General features: G+C 32.1%; 1 long non-coding RNA gene across 16 annotated transcripts; it reads right to left on the minus strand.

Moving 5' to 3' along the window:
* Window positions 1-12,945: 12,945 nt before the first annotated feature.
* On the minus strand, window positions 12,946-22,600 carry LOC114303321 (uncharacterized). Of its 16 annotated transcripts, XR_014332275.1 has the most exons (8): window positions 22,204-22,600; window positions 22,024-22,112; window positions 21,346-21,932; window positions 19,596-19,629; window positions 19,220-19,326; window positions 13,871-14,037; window positions 13,468-13,654; window positions 12,946-13,375 (listed from the first exon to the last, which is right to left on the minus strand). It is a non-coding gene; the product is annotated as an uncharacterized LOC114303321 (long non-coding RNA). The 16 variants fall into 16 exon arrangements; XR_014332271.1 differs by lacking the exon at window positions 19,596-19,629; XR_014332270.1 differs by lacking the exons at window positions 13,871-14,037; window positions 19,596-19,629 and having other exon boundaries at window positions 13,292-13,375; window positions 13,468-13,536.
* Between the last annotated feature and the right edge of the window lie 1,382 nt (window positions 22,601-23,982).

Consider the following 23,982-nt stretch of genomic DNA (forward strand, 5'->3'; position numbering starts at 1 on the left):
CAAGACATGCAAGGCATGGGATAATGCAACCAACAAGTATGCAAGGCACAATGTGGGTGTTTAAGCATGTAAACAAACATGTGACTTCATTTAATCATGCAAGTTCAATTATGCAACAACTCACCGATATGCTACAACATACAAGGAGTACATGCAACAAACAAAGAGGTGGACTTAAACATGATTTAGGCAGCTCTAATTAGGCCCAAAACAGTGGCCATAAGTGCTCAAAATGAAGGACTAATGGCATGCAAACATACATGCAAATGATCTCCAACACTTCAAACATTAAAGAGCAATTCTCAAGCACACTTAAGAGGATGCAAACATGGACATATGGCATGCAAGGTAAGCATTGAAAATCATGTTACAAAAGGTACTAAGCCAATTAAACAAGATAAACAAGGCATGCAAACAAAGCCAAAAACCCAAGACAAGCCAAGAGGCTTAAACCAAGACTAAGTCAACCAAGCCTCACAAGGCTAAGAGGACTTAAAATAGGTATAATGCGAACCTAAACAACACCCAAGGGACACCTAGATGGCATTTAAGTGGCTCGAATTCAAAAGCATACACAATGACCAAAACATGGAGCATGCAAGACAAGCTTTCAAAGCTTCAAAGAGGCATCCAAAGCAAACGTACAAGCATGTTAAAGGGACTGAAATATCATGGCAAATGGTCCCAACCCACTAAATTAAGGCAAGGATGCATGCTATGCATTCGCACACTTAAGGCCAACAAACCAAAAATGCAAAGGGGCTATACTAAGCATGTCAAAGTCGACCAAAATGACTAAGGACAGACCTCAAACATGGCAAAATAAGCACAAAAGCTTCACAAAGCTAGACCTAAAACATGCTTGAACAATGGTTTACAACCAAAGGCATGTTAAGGCCTAAACATGGCATTACAAGGCAGGTATGCTAAGCATGCATGGTGTACCAAAACCAACATACAACAATGCTATTTCATGGCAAAATAGGCATAAATGACAGCCAAGACATGGTCAACATGAGGCTTAACTAGGTGCTCATTAAAGAGGCAAAAATGGCCCTTTTCAAGGACAACAAGGAGAGGGGGTGACCCTCTCCTTCTTGGGACCTCAAGGCACCATCCTCACCTCTGAAATCCCTCAAGATTTCAGTGGTGAGGAGGCCCAAACACCAAGATCTCGAAGCTTATACAAAATAGCACAAAATGGAGCCTCTCAAGGCTTAGGAGGGGTCAAACACCTCCAAACCACAAAATGCTCTAAACAAACTATTTAGAGGGCCTAAAAACAGAACTTTTTTATATTATACACTAAGCTCAAAAATAGTTCTAAGATAGGCAAAAATACAATGCAAAAATGGGGAATAAAGGGACAAACTTCTTACCCTTGAAGACCTTCTTCACAAATGAAGCTCCAGCTGGTTCTTCAAGCTCAAAACCGCCCAAGAACCTCAAGAACAACCTCTGGTCCTTCAAGAAACCAAGAAAAGGTGTAACACTATATGTTTGTGTGCAATAATAAGACACAAATACACTTAAACACACACAAGAGAGAGATATAGAGATAGGATATGTATGAAACCCTAACCCTAGAACTCAAACCCTAAAATGGCTGTCTAAAATGTCTAACCTCTTTTTTTCTAACCCTAAAACCAAGAGGGGAGGGCTCCTCTTATAGAGAAGCCAATCTTGTAAAGCTTACTCAAGAAGCTAACAAGGAAGCCATCCCTCCATACAAAATGCAAGCCAGCTGTATTAAAATATTTGCAAAAGCAGATAAACAGTAGTCGGCTGCTCAAAATTGCCATTTTGACAAAATGTACTGCCGACCGGCAACAAAGAATGCCGACCGGCAATATACATTGCCGATGGCAACAAAACACCAGCCCGTGGCCTCTGGCCATGGCCAGTGATGTGTGGGGATGCCTCAAAAGGCATTCCCTGCCCTTCCAAGGCAAAACACAAGTGTTTGGTGTCAAACCCAGACACTAAACAGTCGAGTTCGGAGATCCTGAGGCAAGGCGCGTAGCCGAGACCTCCGGGAACTCCAAACGAACACAAACATGGATGATCACCGGGTGTTCAAACGGTGACGTCCAAGTCTTGAGGATGGTCAAAAATGGGGTGTCTACAGCTAGTTATATCCGAAAGGAGCACAAAAAGCAAGCTACAGTATCATTTTCTGGTAGTGTAGTACGCGTCCAGTCCAAATATGGTTCACATCCTAACAAGGTGGTCTCCGTGAACACCCCTTCTCAAGATGTTTTCTAGAAAAAATGTTGTTACCCAGAATTGAATGGTCCCCTGTATCAAGTTCCAAAAATTTGTTTGCCCCTTTAAATGTTCGAAGAGCATGAACCCCAACATTGTTTTCACCATTTTTGCGGCAAAATGCGTATAGGTTTGTTTTCATAACCATTGCATGTATCTTTTACCCTTTCTACATGAAACATAGTTTGGCTTGTATCTTTCACCCTTATCACACAAGTGTGATTTGGCATGTATCTTTTACCCTTTCTACGTGAAGCGTAGTTTGGCTTGCATCTTTCACCCTTGTCACACAAGTGTGACTTGGCTTGTATCTTTCACCCTTGTCACACGAGTGTGATTTGGCTTGTATCTTTTACCCTTTCTATGTGAAGCGTAGTTTGGTTTACATCTTTCCCTTGTCACTCGTGGGTGACTTTCATTTTTACCATTCACTTTTATGTATCTAAAGTATCCCTTTATTTATATATATAGTTTTATACTAATTATGAATCCCTTCAAATTTCAAAGGTCTGGAAATATTGTTTAGGGTATTGTTAGCTTTTTAGTATTTCAATAACACAGTTAAATAAGGTGTGGACATGGAACAGTAGTTGTATTGCAAGAACGTGGTTTGTGGTGTTTTGATTTTGCTAGGTTGTATCTTGTCAAAAGGCTATAATTGGCGGATAGAATTCCTATTGGAAAATTGTTTCCTCCTCTTTCTTTTCTTTTCATGACAGGGGGTTGAGGACTTCTGAAGTAATATGAGGTATCCTTTTGAAAATTGGGTTACCAAATGACCAGTAGTTGTTTCTTGGAGTGTGAATGTGATGTGAGAACTATTTTTCTAAGGTTCTAGATCGTTAGACAACCGAGAGTCATTCCCTGGAAGTTGAGTTTGTTTGAGGCAGGAGTACTGTAGGGTATGTTAGTGAGACCTTTATCCTTGACTTTTAATTTCATGGAATTGATGGGTTCTTATGGATGAGTTAAAGGAAAGACTCATCACTTGAGTGCTATTATTCGTATCTTTTGGGGTGGGTCTGAATATCAGTGTGGAACCTGAAAATACAAGAGTTATCCTTAGATTTTGAACTAGATTCGGGAGTGGTGAATGTAATTTTAGTGGAAATTTTTCTACCCCTTTTATCATTAGGTTGCCTTATCTTCTTTCATAGAAGTTGTTTTTTGTTTATCACGTAAAATCTCTTGTGTTAGGATAATCTTCTAGAAACTTGTCGTTGAGTAAAAGTCATTTGTGATTAGTTGGTGGGAGTGTTAGTTCAATCTCTGTTTCATTTGGATTTGTCTAAACTTTAGATCTTGAACTGTTTAATTTCGCAGATAAAATTTCTTAAGGTGGGGAGATTGTAACACTATGTACTTCTTGGATTAGTGGGATTGCTCTTGACACTCTTATTATTGTACTTGGAGCCTTTTTGGTTCATTTTGGGATATTGATTGAGGTGGTATCACAATGGCAAAGCAAGATTGAACTAAAAACATTGATTCGGATAATTGTCCTATGAGTAGTCTTTACTCTTTTGTCTTTTTCTCTTTCCACACTTTGAATTTGGATATGAGGTTAGAACCATTGGAAATCTTGTTTTCGGAGCTTTGATTTGGACACAAAAACGACCTAAAACAGAGTTCGGACGAGGGAGTTATGCTCGTTTGAAATTCGAGTTCCTATGCTGGAAGCAAGTCCGCTTAAGCTAACTTTTAACCGCTTGAGCGGTCTGCGTGAATTTTAGAGATTCTAGGAGCTTCTTTTCACTGCTCGAGCTAAGATTTGACCGCTCGAGCGGTCTATTTGATATCAGATACTTTAAAGTGAATTTTTTGCCCAAAATCTTTATTCTTTCTTCCTCTCTTCTCTCCCTCTCCTCCATACCCGAAACCCTAGACCTCAAAACCTTGATTTCATCCATTTTTCACCAAAAATCCACCATGGATCTTGCATCAAAGATGAAGAACAAGTGAAGATCAACATTTTTAACCGATTGAATTTTGAATTTTTGAAAGAATCCTCTTGATCTAACATCTGTACTCTCATCTTGGAGGTAGGATTACTTTTAACTTTGTATCTCTTTACTTTGAGGATGTTTATTTGGTATTATTATGACATTGGCTTTTTGATTGAAGTTTGAGTTAACAAAAATTGGGTTTTGATTTCAAAATGGAATTTCTCCTATATTTTCTCAAAAAATTTATATTAATGTTTGTGGATTTTGAAAACCTTAGTTGAAAAATAGCATTTTACATTATAGGGGGGAAAAGCCTCAAATTTAAGGAAAACCCTAATTCTTGAAATTGAACAATGATATGTTCAAATGGAATCAAATTTTAATTCTTTAAATTTATGATTGAATTATGAGATTGAGATGTATTTTAATTTGAGGCTCGTGAAATTAGAGGCTTTTGAGATTTTTCTTGGAAATATGAAGATTGTGTCTCTATATTAGTTCAATTATTTGAATAGTGATATTTACGTTTGTTCTCATGGATGTATAAATTCTTAGAATTTGAGGAAATCTTGGAAAGGTTATTTAAGGGGGTGATAAATAGAATGGGAGTTCGGGTAGGGAGTCGGTTTTTGAAAAGAGTTATGTGTTGTTAGTACTTGCGCGAGGAGTCAATGTGCTTAATTGGCCTGTCTGTGCATATCACCAGACGAATGTGGGAAAATGTTTTTGGGTGTCCACTGGTCCTGTCGTATTATAGTCGGCAAAAGTGGAAAAACGAATGATTTTGGGTGCCCATTCCCTGCCATATTAATACCAGAAAAATGTGGGGATATTTTTTAATATAAACATCTGTATATGTATGTATTGGGACTCTCTTTAGGGACTTCATGGTGTATTTACCCCCTAGTGTTGAAATGTGATTTTCATGAAAATTTTAATATCTCAGTTTCGTCACTTAAACCCCTAATATGTGTTAAACAAGGAAATGTTTGGTTGTGATAATGCCATAAAGATTTTTAAATAATTAGATATTTTTTAAAAGTATTTCTACTGGGCATCTAACTCATTCCTATCTAACAATTTCAGGAATTGATGTTTTGCAATCACCCCTATGAGAAGGAGGTGGACTTCTTTGTTTTGTTAGAGCACGAAGGCTCATGGATGTGTTATGTGGATGCTTCGAGCGTATGTGTTTGGGACCACATGTCCATTTTGTTGTAACAAGGCCTTGCCTTGATGTTTGTACGCCATTAAGGCATTATTATTTTTATTCTCTAATTTCTTGAACTATGTAAATGTTATTATTACTAAAACAAGAATATGAAAATTATAATATTTGATATGTAGTTCAAGGGAAAAGAGGACTTTTGAGATTAATGTTATTGTTTGGCTTGGAAAGCTTTCAGATTAATCAGTTATGAGAAATGTTTTAATCTAGTTAATTTGAGGGCATCACAAATACCGGCAAATAAATTATACAATATTGATTGCCATACAAACCAACAAAGAGATTACGATTTATGTATAACAATATCAAAAAAAGATTGTTCATCACTGGTTTACTATCATCTCTATTGCGAGTCCATCATCATCTCTATCGCTGGTTTATATGTATAACTAACATTTTCTTCCAAACGTTCTTCCATGGTAAGACCTTATGGTAAAATAATGGTGAAGGAAAATCTTTGATCAAGTGAATCCCTTACATTGAGGCAAAAAAAATACTAAGAATAATAAGGGGATTTTTTTTTAAAGGTTCCTGATATTAAGATTTTATAGCATAAGGGACATCTAATATTTTCATAATGTCTATGGCCTCTCAACATCAATATTGAGAATATTTGATCCAAAGAATTTCTCTGGACTTCCCAGAGAATTTCTCTCTGGACTCTAGTCTAGAGATTTTCTTTAGATTTCCAGAGAATTTCTCTAGATTCAAATCAGAAAATTACTCTTCCTTCCCAATCTTAATGTACAATACACAAATCGATTACCCAAATAAGCAGCAACAACAACAACAACAACAACAACAACAACAACACCAACCAACCAACCAACCAACCAATATACATATATCCAAAGAATTCTCTAGACTTCCCAGAGAATTTATCTCCAGAAAAATTCTAGGAAGGCTAGAAAAATTCTTTGGATTCTAGTCTAAAGATTTTCTCTGGATTTTCAAAGAATTTCTCTGGATTTTCTTTGAATTTTCTCTAGATTTCAAGTGAACCATAAAGCATAAAGTTTGTTTGTTTGCCTGCCAAGAAAAATAGGCAAAAAATAACTTGTTCAATATAAAAACACATAAAAAACACAACATAAAAGGCCAGAAAAATTTGTAACAATTATAATTTTCTCTAGATTGTAATAACAAGCTTTTAATTTTCTCTGGACTCAAATAAAAGTCCAGAAAAATTCACTTTCAAGATCACAAAAACAAAAATACTTTAACATCAAAAGACAAAAATGCTCTTTCTCTTCACTTTACCCAAAAAAAAAAAAAAAAAAAAAAAGAGAGAGAAAATGAGATAAAATCCATGGGCATGGAGTTCTGGGAATTTCTTTAGACTTCTTAAAGAATTTGTTCCTAGAGAGAAATTCTGGGAGGGCCAGAGAATTTCTCTGGATTCTAGCCTAAAAATTTTCTCTGAATTTTCCAGAGAATTTCTCTAGTTTTCGCAAGAATTTCTCTAGGTTCAATCCAAAAAATTTCTCTGTCTTCCCAATCATGATGTGCAATACACAAATCAATCTCCCAAATAAGCAACGACAACAACCAATATACATATATAGAGAGAGGGGGGGAGAGAGACTCTCAATGAAAGGAGAATTTCTCTACATTTCCAGAGAATTTCTTTGGTTTTCATAAGAATTTCTCTGGCTTCAAGAAACAGTAATGAAGAGTTCAAGGACTAGAGCATCTAGCTTCATTGTGATTTGCATTTGTCCAAAAAAAAAAATAATTATCAACCAAAAAATCTAAACAATATACATTTAATGTAATTGATCTACAAAATGTGGAACAACAAAATCTTTATAGCCAATCATCACTAAAAGTCGTAAAGTAACAAAAATAGACACAGTAGCTAAAATCCAAAGAAAATACACACAGTGAACAACTAAAAAAAATTCACACAGTGGCCAAAATCCATAGAAAATTCACACAGTGGCCAAAATCCAGAGAAAATTCACACACTGGCCAAAATCCAGAAAAAATTCACACGATGGCCAAAACTAGAGAAAATACACACAGTGGCCAAATCTAGAGAAAATTCACACACTGGTCAAAATTCAGGAAAAAAAAAATCACACAATGGCCAAATATAGAGAAAATACACACAGTGGCCAAAATCTAGAAAAAAATTCAACAGTGGCCAAATCTAGAGAAAATTCACACACTGGCCAAAATCCAGAAAAAATTCACACGATGGCCAAAACCAGAGAAAATATACACAGTGGCTAAATCCAGAGAAAATTCACACAGTGGCCAAATCTAAATAAAATACGCATAGTGGCCAAATTTAGAGAAAAATCAAGGGTAAGCGTGGAAAATTTTCCACATTATCATGTTATGCACAACCTAATAACAATACATGCCAGACTGCTGCATCCGGACCAAATGGCATTGTTATTGCAATCTTTTCAGCTTCCTCTTATTGCCCTGCTCGACCCATTGCTCCCACTAAACATGTATAATGCTTGAGCAACGGCTCTAACCCATGATTAAATTTCATCATGCTCAACCACTGTTTAGTTTCCCCAACTAAACCCGCATTGTAAAAAGCTAAAAGAATTGCAAGAAAGCTATATTCATCCGAGACAAAGCCCTCTAGCCTTAATCAAACCAAAAAGCTCTATCACCGAATTCCAATCCCCTTGTTGTGCATAACCTGCTATCATTGTATTCCACTCGATAACACCCATCTTTGACACAAGCTCATCAAACACTCCATAGGCGTCCGATACCAAACCACACTTCCTATACCCATCAACCAACGCAGTCCCCACAACGTACCCAAATCGAGCCCAGTAACAACCGCGTGACCGTGAATTATCCTACATTGCTCCAAAGCAACAAGCTCCGCCGTTGCACAGAGTGCTCCCGATACACCATACATAGTAGACTCAATCCCACAAGTTCTCATGTTAGCAAAGCAAGCTAAAGCCTCAAACAACCGCGAATTTTGCGCTAACCCAACAATTATAGACCTGTAACAAACTTGGTCTCTGTGAGGAATTTCGTCGAACACTTTACTAGCATCATTTATAAGTCGGGTTTTGGAATAGAGAGAGCTTGAGAGACGATAAAGAGTTGGGAAGATAGAGAGAGCTTGAAAGAGAGAGTGTCGAGTTGGAGGCCGAAGGAGAGATAAATGAGGGAAGAGCAGGACTTTAAGAAAGTGGCGAGAGTGCGATGGTTAGGGAGGGTGGGGTGGCGGAGCATGGAAACGAAGTAGCGGAGAGAGAGGAAAGAGTTCGAGAGGGCGGAGATGAGGGCGGTCCAGGAGACAATGTTGGGGAAAGGGATTCGTAGATTAGAGCTTGCTATTCTTCTTCTTCATCTGCCATTGTTGAAGCTTAGTAGTGACACATAATACAGAGAGAGAGAGAGAGAGAAAGAGAGAGAGAAAAGTGTAAAAGGCACGATTGATTTGCATCATCATATTCTACGAAAATCTTCATTACAATCTAAAATAACATTAAGGGACCTTAAGCATCAAAAAATATTATTGTGGACCTCTCCTCTTACTAAAAATTAGGCAGGGATCTTTGACCAATTTTCCCGAATGATAATATTCTATATTTATGTACAGTATTTTATATATATCATAAATGAAATATATCTCATAATAATTTTCTCTCTCCTAGATATATGGTATAATATATATATATATATATATATATACATTATAATAAAAGTTATAAAAGTAAAATAGTCTACATAATAATTCTAATATGACAAAAAAGACTTACTGGAATATAAGTTCAAATGTATAGGACTAAGTGGAACACAAGAATACTTTGTAGACTTATTGGGCTATAAGTCCTCTAATGAGATTTATAAATAAATCTCTCTTTTAATACTCGACAAATCTATCAAATAAGATCACAATTGAATATATAAAACAAAAGAAAAAAATCATTTCTTTTTTGTATTTAAAAGTGTGAAAAAATTTTCACTTCTAAAATTTTACACTTTTGATAAATATTTTGTCATAGGACTCATCCTCTCCGCATATGTATATATATATATATATATAAAATAAGTGTCAATATTCATACTTTCAATTAATAAAATATTATGCTTTTTTGAAAAGTACAAAAGTTTGTGTGAATATTCATGCTTTTAAAAATATTCACACTTTCTAAAAAGCAATATTATGTAAAATGAAAATGTAAAAATTAGCATGAATATTTATATTTTTTTGCATTCAGTATTTATTTATGAAAAGTGTGAATATTTATAACTTTCACATTTACCAAATATTCACACTATTTTATTCAGACTTATTTTGATTCACCTCATTATATATATGTGTGGACAAAGATGATTCTAAAAATAAATAATAAATAAATAAATAAAATAAAATAAAAAATTCATAATTTTTAATTGAATGATTTTATATTTTCAAAATAGTGGGCGTCGCAGGATTAGATGGTGGAACCTAAAAGAAGATAAACTAGACACATTTAAGAATATAATGGATAAAGAAGGTATTTGGGAGATGAAAGATGATGCTAACACTATGTGAAACTCGATAGCCAATTGAATGAGAAGAATCTCAAAAGAAATTCTTGGAGAGTTGAAAGGAAAATGATCCAACTTTAGAAAAACTTAGTAGTGGAGGGAGGAGGTCCAAGTGATAATAAAGACAAAAAAAATAAAGTTTTAAAAAGTGGCAGAATAATAGAACTGAGGAAAAACTTAAGAGTTACAGATTGGCCAATAAGGAAGTCAAAAAAGTAGTAAGAGAGACTAAGTTAAAAGCCTATGATGACCTATACACTAGACTAGACAGTAAAGAGAGAGAAAATATGATATACAAACTTACTAAGATAAGAAAGAAGAAAAAAAGAAATTTTAATCAAGTTAAGTGCATCAAGGATGAGGACTCTAAGGTGTTGGTGAATGATGAAAAGATTAAGGAGAGGTAGAAGAACTATTTTGAAAAGTTGTTAAATGAGAAATATAGAAGTAGGTCGAAAGGGAAGAAAGTAGGCAGTAATAAGAAAAACTAAGACTATAGGTTCTATCGTAGGATTTGGGACTTTGAAATAAAGTTTGCACTTAAAAAGATGAAATTAAATAAGCCTTTAGGACCCGATGATATACCTATCGAAGCGTGTAAATGTTTGAGTAAGAAATGCGTTGTTTTGTTGACTAGGTTATTTAGCAAGATTTTGTTGAATAGGAAAATGCCAAAGAAGTGGAGGAAGAGTATTTTAGTGCTAACATATAAGAATAAAGGAGATGTCCAAGAATCAAGTTAATGTGTCACACAATGAAATGTGGGAGAGAGTGATAGAACGTTGATTGTGAGATATAACAAAGGTGTCAGATAATCAATTTAGGCTTATGCCCGGTAAGTCAACAATGGAAACGATCTATCTTTTGAGGAGAATAATAGAAAAGTATAGAGAAAAGAAAAAAGACATTCATATCATTTTTATCGATTTTGAGAAAGCATATGATAGAGTGCCTCGGGATATAATCTAATGAATATTAGAGAAGAAAGAAGTGACAAAATGTTACATTGATGTGATGAAGGATATGTATGAAGATGTGGTAACCACTCTTAGATCACCTATTGAAGAGACAAGTGAATTCTAATTGTTGTAGGGTTACACCAAAGATCAACCTTACGTCCTTATCTTTTCATTTTAGTTATAGATGAGTTGACACACAATATTCAGGATGATGTGCCATGGTATATACTTTTTGCAAATGATATCATGTTAGTAGATAAAACTAGATAACGAGTTAACACTAAGTTAAAGATTTGAAAAAAAAAAAAAAACCTCTTAAATCTAAAGGATTCATGATAAGCAGAATTAAAACAGAGTATATGGAGTGTAATTTTAGTAACAGTCACAATGGAAGTAGAGGAGAAGTGAAGATTGACAACCAAGAATTACCTAAGAGTGAGCATTTTAATTATTTAGGATCAATTATCTCAACAACTGGGAAGATTGGAGCAAATATGGTCCACAAAATTAAGATGAGGTGGCCTAAGTGGAGGAGTGTGTCTGGAGTACTGTGCGATAAACGAGTACCTATTAGACTAAAAGAGAAGTTCTATAGAACACCTATTAGACCAGCAATGTTGTATGAGACGGAATGTTGAGCAATTAAGAAACAACATATAGATAAGATAATTGTTAGTTGAGATTAGGATGCTAAGGTGAATGTGTGCTAAGGCTAGAAAAGACAGAGTTATAAATGAATATATTCAAGAATTGGTAGGAGTAGTACCGATAGAAGATAAGTTGAGAGAGAATAGATTGAGATTGTTTAATCATATATAACGAAGACCAACAAAAGTAGTAATGAAGAGATGAAATACAGTGACGGTAAATGGAAATGTTATGGGAAGTGATAGGCCTAGATTGATATGGACTAGTATAGTAAATAGAGATATAAATCTCTTTAATTTGACTAACAAAATGGTCTTGAATAGAGTCAAGCGGAGAAGAATTCATGTAGTCGACCTTACTTGATGAGACTTAAGGCTTGATTTGGTTTAGTTTGGTTTGGTTATAGGAAATCAGTTAAAAATTTTATTTTATTTTGGTTAAATAAAAATTCTGACAAAAAAATATTTGTAATTTTTCAAATCACAAAAGACAATTTATATTTTAAACAAATATATTTATCTTTTTCGTAAAGTGGCATCACTTTTTCTAATAGATTGAGATTGTTTAATCATATATAACGAAGACCAACAAAAGTAGTAATGAAGAGATGAAATACAGTGACGGTAAATGAAAATGTTATGGGAAGTGATAGGCCTAGATTGATATGGACTAGTACAATAAATAGAGATATAAATCTCTTTAATTTGACTAACAAAATGGTCTTGAATAGAGTCAAGCGGAGAAGAATTCATGTAGTCGACCTTACTTGATGAGACTTAAGATTTGATTTGGTTTAGTTTGGTTTGGTTATAGGAAAACAGTTAAAAATTTTATTTTATTTTGGTTAAATAAAAATTCTGACAAAAAAATATTTGTAATTTTTCAAATCACAAAAGACAATTTATATTTTAAACAAATATATTTATCTTTTTCGTAAAGTGGCATCACTTTTTCTATCACCAGTTATATTCAGGTTCATTTGGTAATATTAAATTTTAACCAAAATATTATAAAATCCATTAAAATAACCCCCCAAAAAAGGGTAAACTATCAATAGATCCTAATAGTTTGACTTCATTCTCATCAAGTCCTATTGAAAATAAATGTTGGTAAAATTGTCACTAAAAATAATTTTTTTGTAACAATTTTTTATATATGTCACTAAAAATTAACAATTAGTGACTTTTTTTGTCATGATTTTTATAAATTGTTGCCAAAACTTACAATTAGCGACTTTTTTTATGACAAATTTTTTCCATATGACCTATTAGACATAAGTCTACTTATTAAGACCTACCTGTAAGTACCCAAAAAAAAAAAAAAAAAAAAAAAATCATGTAAAAAAATAAAAGGGATTTCTTTTTTAGGGTCTATAGTATTACGATTTTATAGCATAAAACACATATATTATTTTCATAATGTCTAAGGCCCATCAACATCGATCTAGAAAAAATTCGATCCAAAGAAATTCCTAGAGAATTTCTTCTGAAAAGGCCAGAGAATTTCTCTGGTTTTCGCAAGAATTTCTCTAGGTTCAAATAACAAGGCACTGTAATACTGATTGAAAATCAAAGCTTTAGGGAGCTTCTAAAAAAAAAGTAGAATATTTCAAATTTTACTTTCAAGACAGGTATGAAGATGAATTTGGAGAAAGTAGCCAAGTTAGGGAAGGCCAATAAATGTTAGCAAAGCTAGGCCAAAAGACTAATGGCTCAACACTCCCATCCTCCAAACTGAAAATCACAGTTTCCCATTGATCATATGCCTTAAGTTCATCATATTGATCATAAAAGTTTTCATCATACAAACTGCAACATTCATCCAAAAAGAAAACACAATTATTCCCTTTGCATCAATCGAAATCTGCAACAGAAATAGAGTAGGAGCAATCTGTACCCACCAACAATGGTCTCTCACCCAAATCTGTCACTTCAGCCCATCTGTCCTCTTATTCATTCAGCTTATAAACCTTGAAACGAACAGAGAAATTCAGCGAAATTCTAGAAAGGCCAAAGAAATTCTCTGAATTCCAATCTAGAGATTTTCTCCGGATTTCTAAAAAAATTCTTTGAATTTTCTCTGAATTTCTAAATCGCAAAATATAAGATATTAGGGAAACAAAAAAAAGTAAAAAATCTATAGCATATCAAACAGTAATAAAAAAATCCAACTTTATATTTTAAATCAATCAAATTTAAAGAAAATATCATCAAAACCAAGAACCAATAAGACAAAAACAGAAATTAAGAACATATGACTATAGATATGTGTCTACTAGATGATTATATATATATATATATGACCTTCTAAGAATTCCATGCATCATGACGACTTAATGATCTTCTAAGAGAGAGAGATCGCTACAACATAAATCACCATCGCCGTCGCAATCAAACCAAATTTGAGCCGCCATCACATCCCTTTTCCCACCATCTTCGCACCCACCAACGCAAGCAGAAGAGAGAGATTGCTACAAAATGAGATTTAAAAACCAAATCTCTTTAATCTTGTTCAGTAACTAGAGATTCAACCAAAGACTTGATAATCGAAGTAAATTGAGGTTTCGTGACGTGAAAGGAGAAAGCGACAGTGGCAATGACGCAGGGTCACGAAGGCAATAGACTACGGCGGAGAAGAGTTTGGAGTGAGAGAGAGATAATTCTCTGTGATATATGAGTGCCAGGTTGAAAGACCGTAAACATCATATAATAATATTGTGAATATCTTCCATTACTAAAAATAAAAGAGGAAGCTTAAACTAATTTTTTCTAAAATAAAAATCCATTTCTATTTCTTTATTTATTTTTTATTTTTTTTCACATTTTTTTTATAAAACGTTAAAAAATTCTATCCCAAACTCTTCAATTTTTTTGCAGCTAAATTTTAAGTGACAAACTAAAAATCCACTTCCCAAACAACCCCCTCAATAACAAAGGATCCAAGTGGATTCGAACCACTATCCTCCCAAACGCATAAGAATAGCATTTGAGCGCTCTTGCCAATTTTTGAGCTAATGGATCCACGACAAAATTCAAATTAACCCATATACAATTAAGTTGCCTAAAAAAGATAATAATAAATAATAATAAAATAATAAATAAAATTGAGCATTGTTTTTCTAGACTTGATAATAAATAAAAATAAAAATAAAAACTAAAGTTACTAAATAAAAATAAAAATTTCCATCAACTTCTAATTAAACTGTAAGTCATTTAAAAAAATACAACAAAGTTAAACTCTCATAACAAAATTAAATTAAATTTTTAATCTTATCAAATTTATATCCTGCTCTTTTGAATTGTTTTCAATATTAATCATTCACCTATTTTCTTTACAAAAATAAAATATTTTGACTATTAAACTCAATGTATACATAAAATGTTCAAAATATTTCTTTTATCGCAAATTTTACTTCACAAAAATACACAAATGACAATTCAAAATTCAAAATTATTTTGTTACAAAAGTCTAACCATAAACTTTTTTTTTTTTTTTTTTTGTAATTTCCTCTTTATTTAAACTCAGAAGCTCAGAAAACAAATACAGAAACTATACTCTCCAAAATCCATTTTTCAACAGAAAGCATTTTACATAAACCCACTTTAATCTGAAAAAAAAAAAAAAATAATAATAATAATAATAATAATAATAATAATAATAATAATCTTCCTAACTTCTAATAGAATAAATAAAAATAAAAATATTTCAATTGACCACCTAGTTTAATGCAAAATACGATTGCAAGAAAATATTTTCTTCCAAATCAAAGGACGATTGAAACCCCAAAAATGTTCAAATCCCTTTACTATTTTACATTTGATTATACATATATATATATATATATATATAGTCCATTTTTGTTCAGTTTTGAGTAATCAAAATAGTTTTTGGAGTTTAGCTATTTTAATTTTAATAAGCCTTATTCACACGAACATAACCCAAGCAAATCTAAAAGAATAATATTTGTTAAAAAACATTTGAACAAATTACAAATACTCCCTAAAATTTATTTTAAATACAAATTACCCCTTATAAATCTAAAAATTACATCTCATCTTCCAAGATTCTTTTTATTAATGAATTATCAAGTTAATTAATAATTTTTAATGATATAAAATATGTAATTCCCTTAATAATTTACACAACTTTAATGCTCATTTATTTAAAATACAAATTACCCCTTATAATTCTAAAAATTTCATCTCATCTTTCAAGACTCTTTTTATTAATGAATTATCAAGTTCTTCAATATTTTTTGTATTATATATATATAAGAAATTCTCTTAATAATTTAAACAATTTTAACCCTCAATAAGAACAAGTATTTTATTGTTTTTTACATTAACTCTGTTAATTAAAAATTTTAACAAAAGAATAATTATCACCTCGCTTGTATTAAAAAAATTACACCCCTTCATCAGAAAATTAAATTTTTTATTGTTCATATTTCTTATTTTTAATTAAAATTTTAAATATTTCTTACAAATAATTAACACCATAATATTTATGAAAAAATCTTTAAAAAAATTAATCAAATACAAAAATAAATAATTTCAATATATTTTCATGTTCCAATTAAATTTTCTAAATATTTTTTCACAAAAATTTACTTTTTAAGTGGATCTAAATAATGTACATCAAAAAAAAAAAAAAAAAAAAAAATTTACTTCCAAATTTTTTTAAAAAATTGCTAACAACAAAAATACATCCCCAAAAAGCAAATAAAAACCTCAATTTTTAAAAAAACCTCAATTTTTAAAAAATCAACCAAAACCATATAATTTCTAAAATCACAAAATAATCCATATTTTAAAAATGAAATAACTTCTTGAATTATTTTGTATTCAGTAAATTCTAAAATTAAAAAAAAAATAAAATAAAATAAAATAAAATTTAATTTTTAAAGTGAATCTCACATTGTGGTGCAGCTTAAAAACTGCTTATTTCAACTTTCAACTTAATTAAACTATTTTGATGTGTTTGATTTAACTTATAACTTATAACTTTTTAAAAATTAGAAATCAGCTTATTCTTTAAGTGGAACAGAAGATACTTAATTTATAAGTCAGAAATCAGCTTATGTTCATAGTTATAAGTTATAAACTGTTTAGACATAATCTATAAGCACCTTCCCACAGCTCTACCAAACAGGGCCATTACATGAAACTTAAGTCCAAAATTAAACCTAAAATTTTATGAAAATAAAAAAAAAAAAATCACTAAAACCAAAAACTGACAACAAAAACTTCAGTTTGATTGTCCAAATACTGTTACGCTAACATTGTGCTTTTAAAAACTTTTTATATTTAAAACAATTTTTTCTACTTTTGTTTGATTTTTAATAATTTTTTCTATTTTAATTTTTTAAAACATATCTAAATTAGCTACATCAAAATAAATAAATTTAAATTTCAAATACACCCTTAAATTTGCTTAAAATACAATTTATCCCTCATAATTAAAAAAATTACATCCCACCCTTGAAATTTCTAATTTTATAACAAAACCCTTACTATTATTAATAAATCAAGTCAATTAACAACTATATTTATGCCAAAAATTATTTTCATTAATAATTCAAGTAGGGTTAATCATTATAAAAAAAAACAGCTAAAGAATAAAATTTACAATTATTTTTGATAAATAAAAAATTCTTACAAAATAATATTTATAATTTTACAAGGACAACTCAATACTTTAAGTAAACTTCAAATGTTGTAATTATAATTCAGACAACAAAATATGAAAAAATATAAAAACAAAACCATCTCAAAATAATTTTTTATCGTTTCAATTGTCACCATCTGTCACTGGACAGTTGTTAATTTTGTTTTAAAAGCAATGAAAGTAACTCACTTTCCCCTTTCTTTTCTTTCAAAAAAAACAAAATAAAATTTAAATTTAATTTAAAAAGGCTAAAAATAAAAAATTGCGGCACTAACCACAATAGCTTCAACAGCCAGCTGCAAAACTAAATAAAATGATAATGTTCTCACTGAATAAAATGATAACGCTCTCATTAGTTAATAAATAAATTACTAAAAAGTGAGCAATTCTCACACCTCACTTGAGGTCAACGACGATAAATAAAATAATAGAGTTAGATAAATAAAATAATAGAGTTCCACCCGATTTCATCAAAACAACATCATTTAAGAACATTTCCAACAGTTGAACAAAATTTTCATCAAATTTGGGTTAAAAAAAAAAATTGACTCAATCTGATATCAATCACTCCTATGTACTGTAGCTTTTATCAAAACGTACCAAACGTCCAGGTGGACAACCAGCCGGTCAACCGAAAAGAGCAAAATCTGTACAATTCTGTCATTGAATTTTCAAGCTTGAGGATCATCCAGAGGGCCGACTGCGTGGTTGACCTCCCAATGTAAAATCAATAAAAAAATTTATGCAAAATTAATCATCCGAGATCATGCAGTAGTAAAAATGCAACGGTAATGAATAATTTTTGGTGAAAGACCCAACGCATTCTCAATTTAGTAAAATTTTTGCTTAATTCTCAATTTTGAAATCAGTTTGGTGAAACCATTGAAAGAAAAAAAAAATGACTTTCATCAAATTTCAAATCTAATGCACAATTTGATGCACCATTAGAGATGGCATCACACAACAAATAGTTTTCACCAAAAAATGATTCACAAGGCCATCTCCAAAAAATATTCATAAAGCCACATCTCCAACCGTGTACCATATCCTCCGCCAAATTCAAATTTGGCAAAAAGTAACCATTTTTTCTACTCCAATGATTTCATAAAACAAATATCAAAATGAAAAAATCAAAAATATTTCACCAAACTAAAGATGGTCGAATGTCTCCTATGACCACCTCAAAACAAAATTTTGTAAAAATTTCACTAACGGGTCATCCATCCAATCATCAAGTGATTTGATGAAAAACCAAAACTCTCCGTTGAAACAAGTGATGTCAAAAAATACTTTTACTCAAATTTGATAAAAATTTTGACGCATCATTGGAGATGCTCTCAGACTGACAATATTATTTGTAGAAAAATTCGTATAGAGAAATAAAGACTATGCTTGGTTATGTTTGCCAAACACATTTCCACCCACTTTCACGGGTGTTGCGCTTGTTTTTCAATTTTCAAATTATAACTCCTCACCCACTTTTAAAAACTCCTTTCCAAGTAGACAAATTTGACTAACCCGATCGTCTTCCCAAACGTCCGATCAATTGACCAAAACAATATTCATTTTTTTTTTTTTGACACCTGCTATTATTTTTATATCGTAAATAAAAAGTATTTTTCAAATTTTTTAAATTTTTATAAATTTTGAATAGAATTATAAATTGTGTTCTGTTATGAATTATAAATTTTTAAATCAAATAACTTTCCTAATTTTAAAAACTCAAAACACCCTCCAAAACTTTCAAAAATTATAACCAAACTACTATCACTCAAATCATATTTTCAAAACTCACAAATTCAAAATACAATTTTATTCTCAAACCATATTTAAAAAATTCTACCAATAAAAACCAAAGAAAAAAAAGAAAACCAATTAACTAGAAACCTACCCCTTTTTCTCTTCACAAATACCTACGCATATTTTTATCCAAAACAGTTACAAAGACTAGACAGATTCCTAATTCCTATAGAGTAAAGAAATACCTTATTGTGGCATTGCAACACCTTAGCAAACATGGCGTGTCAGAAGCAAACTCTAGAAATCTATCTCACACGTTAGATGACCCAACAACACTTCCAACTCAAGCCTCCTGGGGATCAGCACCACAACATATTAAGTAAATACAACAAATGGCAAACACAAGCAGATATCCAATGCTGAACTGCACACTTTACTTCCTACAATGCATTTGGGGCCGCACCCTAGGGTAAAATAAAATATAAAAATCATTATGGTAAAAATTGCAATTTGCAATGTTAGATAATAACTGTCCAGCTAGTTTAGTGTATAAAGGAAACTACAAGCAATTTATTCTCTACAATCAATGTGACAATTTTCAACAACAGAGTTCACACATACCCTCAAGAAACACTAGTATAAAGGACTCCAACATCTGCCAAAAAAATAAAAAAGTTTAACACCACAAAATCTACGCATGAAGAATCAAGATTTGAATTAGACATGCTCTACCCCAAAATCAGAACCAATACGATTCAAATACTGTCACATTAGCTACAAAAACTAAGCAGCATCAAGAAATAGCAAAAAAAATTATGAGATCACCACAAAATAAAGTAATGTCTCCTCTCGCACCAACATGACCAAAAAAAATTCTTTTCTGCAATGCATGAATTTATTCCTTCAAATGATCAAAGCCGCTAAAATTCATCCTCTCCAGCTAGCAGAGAGGAATCAAGAGTCTTTACTCTGCTGCAACGCTGAAACAAAATCCATGAACCCACATCTGAGATTTAAAGTCACAACATGCAGCCACCACCAACCCTTGAGCTTCATACTGGTTTACAATTGACATTTTGACTAAATTACAATTACCCATAAGGGACCAACCCTCCAAACCACCACATATTCCAACCCAAACCCTAACCAAAAACACAAATATAAACCAGCCCATACACATCATCACAGTACAACTGAACCTCTCTAAAATTACATTATGTGCACAATTACACTATCTAAACCAACAATCTTTGACATTAGAACCATCTACAATATTAGGGTACTTACAATGGGGTCATTCTAGAATCCAAAGCCTTACCATATGTATAGTTTTTATATTGATTACCATAGATGCCATAATTAAATCATTTTTAATCATAACTTCAGAAAAATAATGTCACAACCAAACACCACATAAAAATATATCCAAAGTCATTTTCTATTATAACCAAAATAATGATCATTATAAGTCACAACCAACAAAATAATAATCACAATGGAAGTGTCTAATCATCGCCAATCATCTCTTCCACACATCGACCCCGTTTGGTAGAGCTGTGAAAAAGTAATTATAACTTATAACCTAACAACTTATAACTTATAACTGTAAACATAAGCTGATTTTTTACTTATAAATTAAACTTCTCCTCCCCCTCAAAAAATAAGTTAATTTTTGACTTACAAAAAACTATAAGCTGTATTATTAAGTTGAACCAAACACATCAAAATAGCTTAAATTAAACTAAAAACTAAAATAAGCTGAAAATAAACTCTACCAAACAGGGGCATCATTGCATCTAAAAAATAAGTCTAAAAAATAAGACTGTATATCATTTTCCTAATCAAAATAGATCATAAACACCCGTCATGACCAAGTCATAACATAGGAATTAACCAAAAGACCACAAAATCATAATTAGGCATATAGTGTACTATAAAATTTTCTTTTCAACTAATCAACAATTTTAGGAGGATGTTAGATGTTACATGGATTTATAATTGAAAAATGTAAACCATAAAGAACTTTGTAAGCAGAAATTTACTCATTGATTAAATTTTGAAAATAAAGATTAGCTTTCCGAGCCACATTGAGTGCTGCTTTTGAAATGAGGCTAATGAGATGGTAGATTCAGACATGCTCGAATTTAGTGCTGATTTTATGCAATAAGCTTAATTAATTAAAACGGAAATTTCATTTCAGGGGGTTTTTCAAAAACTGAACTTCATAAATATTAATAATTAAAAATATAAACTTTCATAAATCTGTAATAATTTAGTGAAACTACCACTGATGCATAATTTCCCCTAATTAAAATGCTCAAAATGCAATAATTAGTGCCAAAATAAATTAAAGGAAATTGTTTGTTTGTACCTCTTGGACTGAATAGTCATGATGTACTAATCCCATCCTTGCGTTTGCTTGCTTGATGAATACAAATAGTTGGCGTGTTGATGTCCCTATTTGTTTCGAATCGATGTAAAATCAACCATTCGAGAGACAAATAAAGACACGATGAACAACTGATTGGATTGGAGAGAGAATTGGGGAGGACAAAATCAAGAGAAAAAAAAAAGACGCAACACACAAGAAGGGGAGAGCCGGGCAAAACCCCGTACCATCTCCCCCTCAAACACAAAACAAACTTTTTATTAGGGTTTTTTTGACCTGCCAAGCAAGCGCACCTGACATGGCAAAGGTCGATTGACAACCAGTAGAGCATTACACATCTCACATTTTTTTGTTAGCCTAGGCTATGCCCCTCTCGTACACACCGAAAACACACACACATAAACTATCTTCTTTATTATACCAAGAAGATGACAAAAGAAAGCACATCAAAAAAAGCATAAAGAAACACTTTAGCAATCCTTCACAGCTTCATATCAAAATCCGATCTGAATCCATAAAGAATCACGAGATCTGAATTGATTGCACCGATCTAACCAAGCGTTTTAGGTCTGAAAATGAACAAAAAAAGTTGAAAAATTAATAGATCTGAACCCAAGAATTACGATACATACGAAATTGTCAAAGGCTGTAAATACACACCTCAAGAATTTCAGAAGGACAGCAAGGTTTCGCATCGAACCAGACGAACAAAGCCCGAGCACTAATGGTTCAGAACAAACATCAAGAACCTTCAAGAAATGGAGGAGAAAACTTAATTACGTGCAAAAAAGGGGATGAAGAACAAGATATTAATCTATTAACAACAAATCTACTACGTACCTCGATAGATCTTTCGATTTCCAGTCAATTCACCCTTGGCCGAAGAAAGGATGAGTCTTGAACCACATATCTCTGAATCGAAGATCGGAAGCGAATCGCTCAACGAAAACACTCGAATCCATAATCAAAACGCAGATCGTCGAACGAATTCAAAGTTGAGAAATCAAGGAGAAGAGATATAACGAAAAAGGGGTAATGGAATTTGACGGTGAGAGCGAAGCATTGAGAAGGGGGTGTGATTTATTAATTGTCCAGAACGATCCAACGGCTGTCAATGAATGACCGACGGCTCTCGTGATTTTTATATGAGAAGATTCTCGATTTCCTTCGACTTGGACGAGATAAGCTTGCCACGTGTTTCATCGTGGCTCACATAGCAACTCGTTTAAAATGTGAAGGGCAAATTACATATACACCCCTCAAGGTTTGGTTAAATTACAGATACCCCTGAGGTTTTGAAAATTACATCCCGCCCCCTAAGGTTTGTATTTTCATAACAATTTACCCCCTGAGGTTTATATTTCATAACAAATTACCCCCTAATTTCTTATGCAAATATAGCATTCAGGGGAGAATTCGTAATTTCTCAAACCTCAAGGGTATCTGTAATTTAGCCAAACCTCGAGGGGTGTATATGTAATTTGCCCAAATGTGAAATGATAAATAAAGGCAGTGTTTGAACTTTTTTCAAAGTTAATTCTATTCTTTTATTTGTATTTTATTTGTGTTTCAGGCGACGCTTCTCACCCATTCGAAATTTTAATGAGAATTCATAATCTCCGTTTGGCAAGTTAGTTTGGAGGATTTTTAGATTAAAATAGTTATAAAAAATAAAATAATTTTTTTAAATTAATAAGATTAAACATTACATTCAATTTATAATTATTACATTCATTCTTTCACAAAAAAGTCAAAAATTCTTTCCAAATTGGACTTTTTAGCCCCAAACTAAAATAGTCAAAAAAATCAAAAAGTCAATCCACTTCTCAAACAGAGGCATAATCACCTTATTTCGGTAACTTGAACTAAAATCCAACGTTAATACTCCCAGCATAAATGAGGAGAAAAAAGAAATATATATATATATATATATGCGCTTTGTGAATTAATTTAACATATCTGTTACAGACGTTATTTGAATCAAGTATTTTCATTTCAAAATCATACATGAGATTTTCATCTCATACGATTCTTTCCACGATACCAAATGTAATATAAATACTTTTTAAAAAAACAAAATCAAAACAAAATTTAAATGTTCCTCGTAAGAAAAAAATATGAGAGAGAGAGAGAAAAAAAAATATGAGAGAGAGAGAGAGAATCAAACAACTTCAATAGACAAAGGAAAAATCCAAGACCCAAAACTCTCAAAAACTCAAGACAACATCCCCCACCCTGTATTTCCATACGAAGATGATGTCTGCAATCTAATACCTACTATTGTTGCTTGCATTTTGGTGGACGCTCATTCTGCTGACCTTCCTTAGGTAGTGCTCTCATACTCTTCTGTAATTCACAGCAAACCAGATGTTATCCAAAGCACACACCATTGAAGATCCTTACATTTTGTACAGAGTAAAAAATAAAGTACATTTTGTACAGAGTAAAAAATAAATTACATAGTTGTATCGTCTCTCATCTTTGGTCCAGATGACTGCTAGAAAATCCCAATCACATGGCCAACAGAAAAATAGGGAAATAAAGTATTAATATGTTCAGAAATTGAAAATTAACAGTGGTAAGGAGGAGACATTGGCTTTTGCTTAAAATTTTGTAAGA

Source organism: Camellia sinensis, chromosome 6, assembly GCF_055761805.1.
Source record: "Camellia sinensis isolate YWXY chromosome 6, ASM5576180v1, whole genome shotgun sequence".
NCBI classification, from domain to species: Eukaryota; Viridiplantae; Streptophyta; class Magnoliopsida; order Ericales; family Theaceae; genus Camellia; species Camellia sinensis.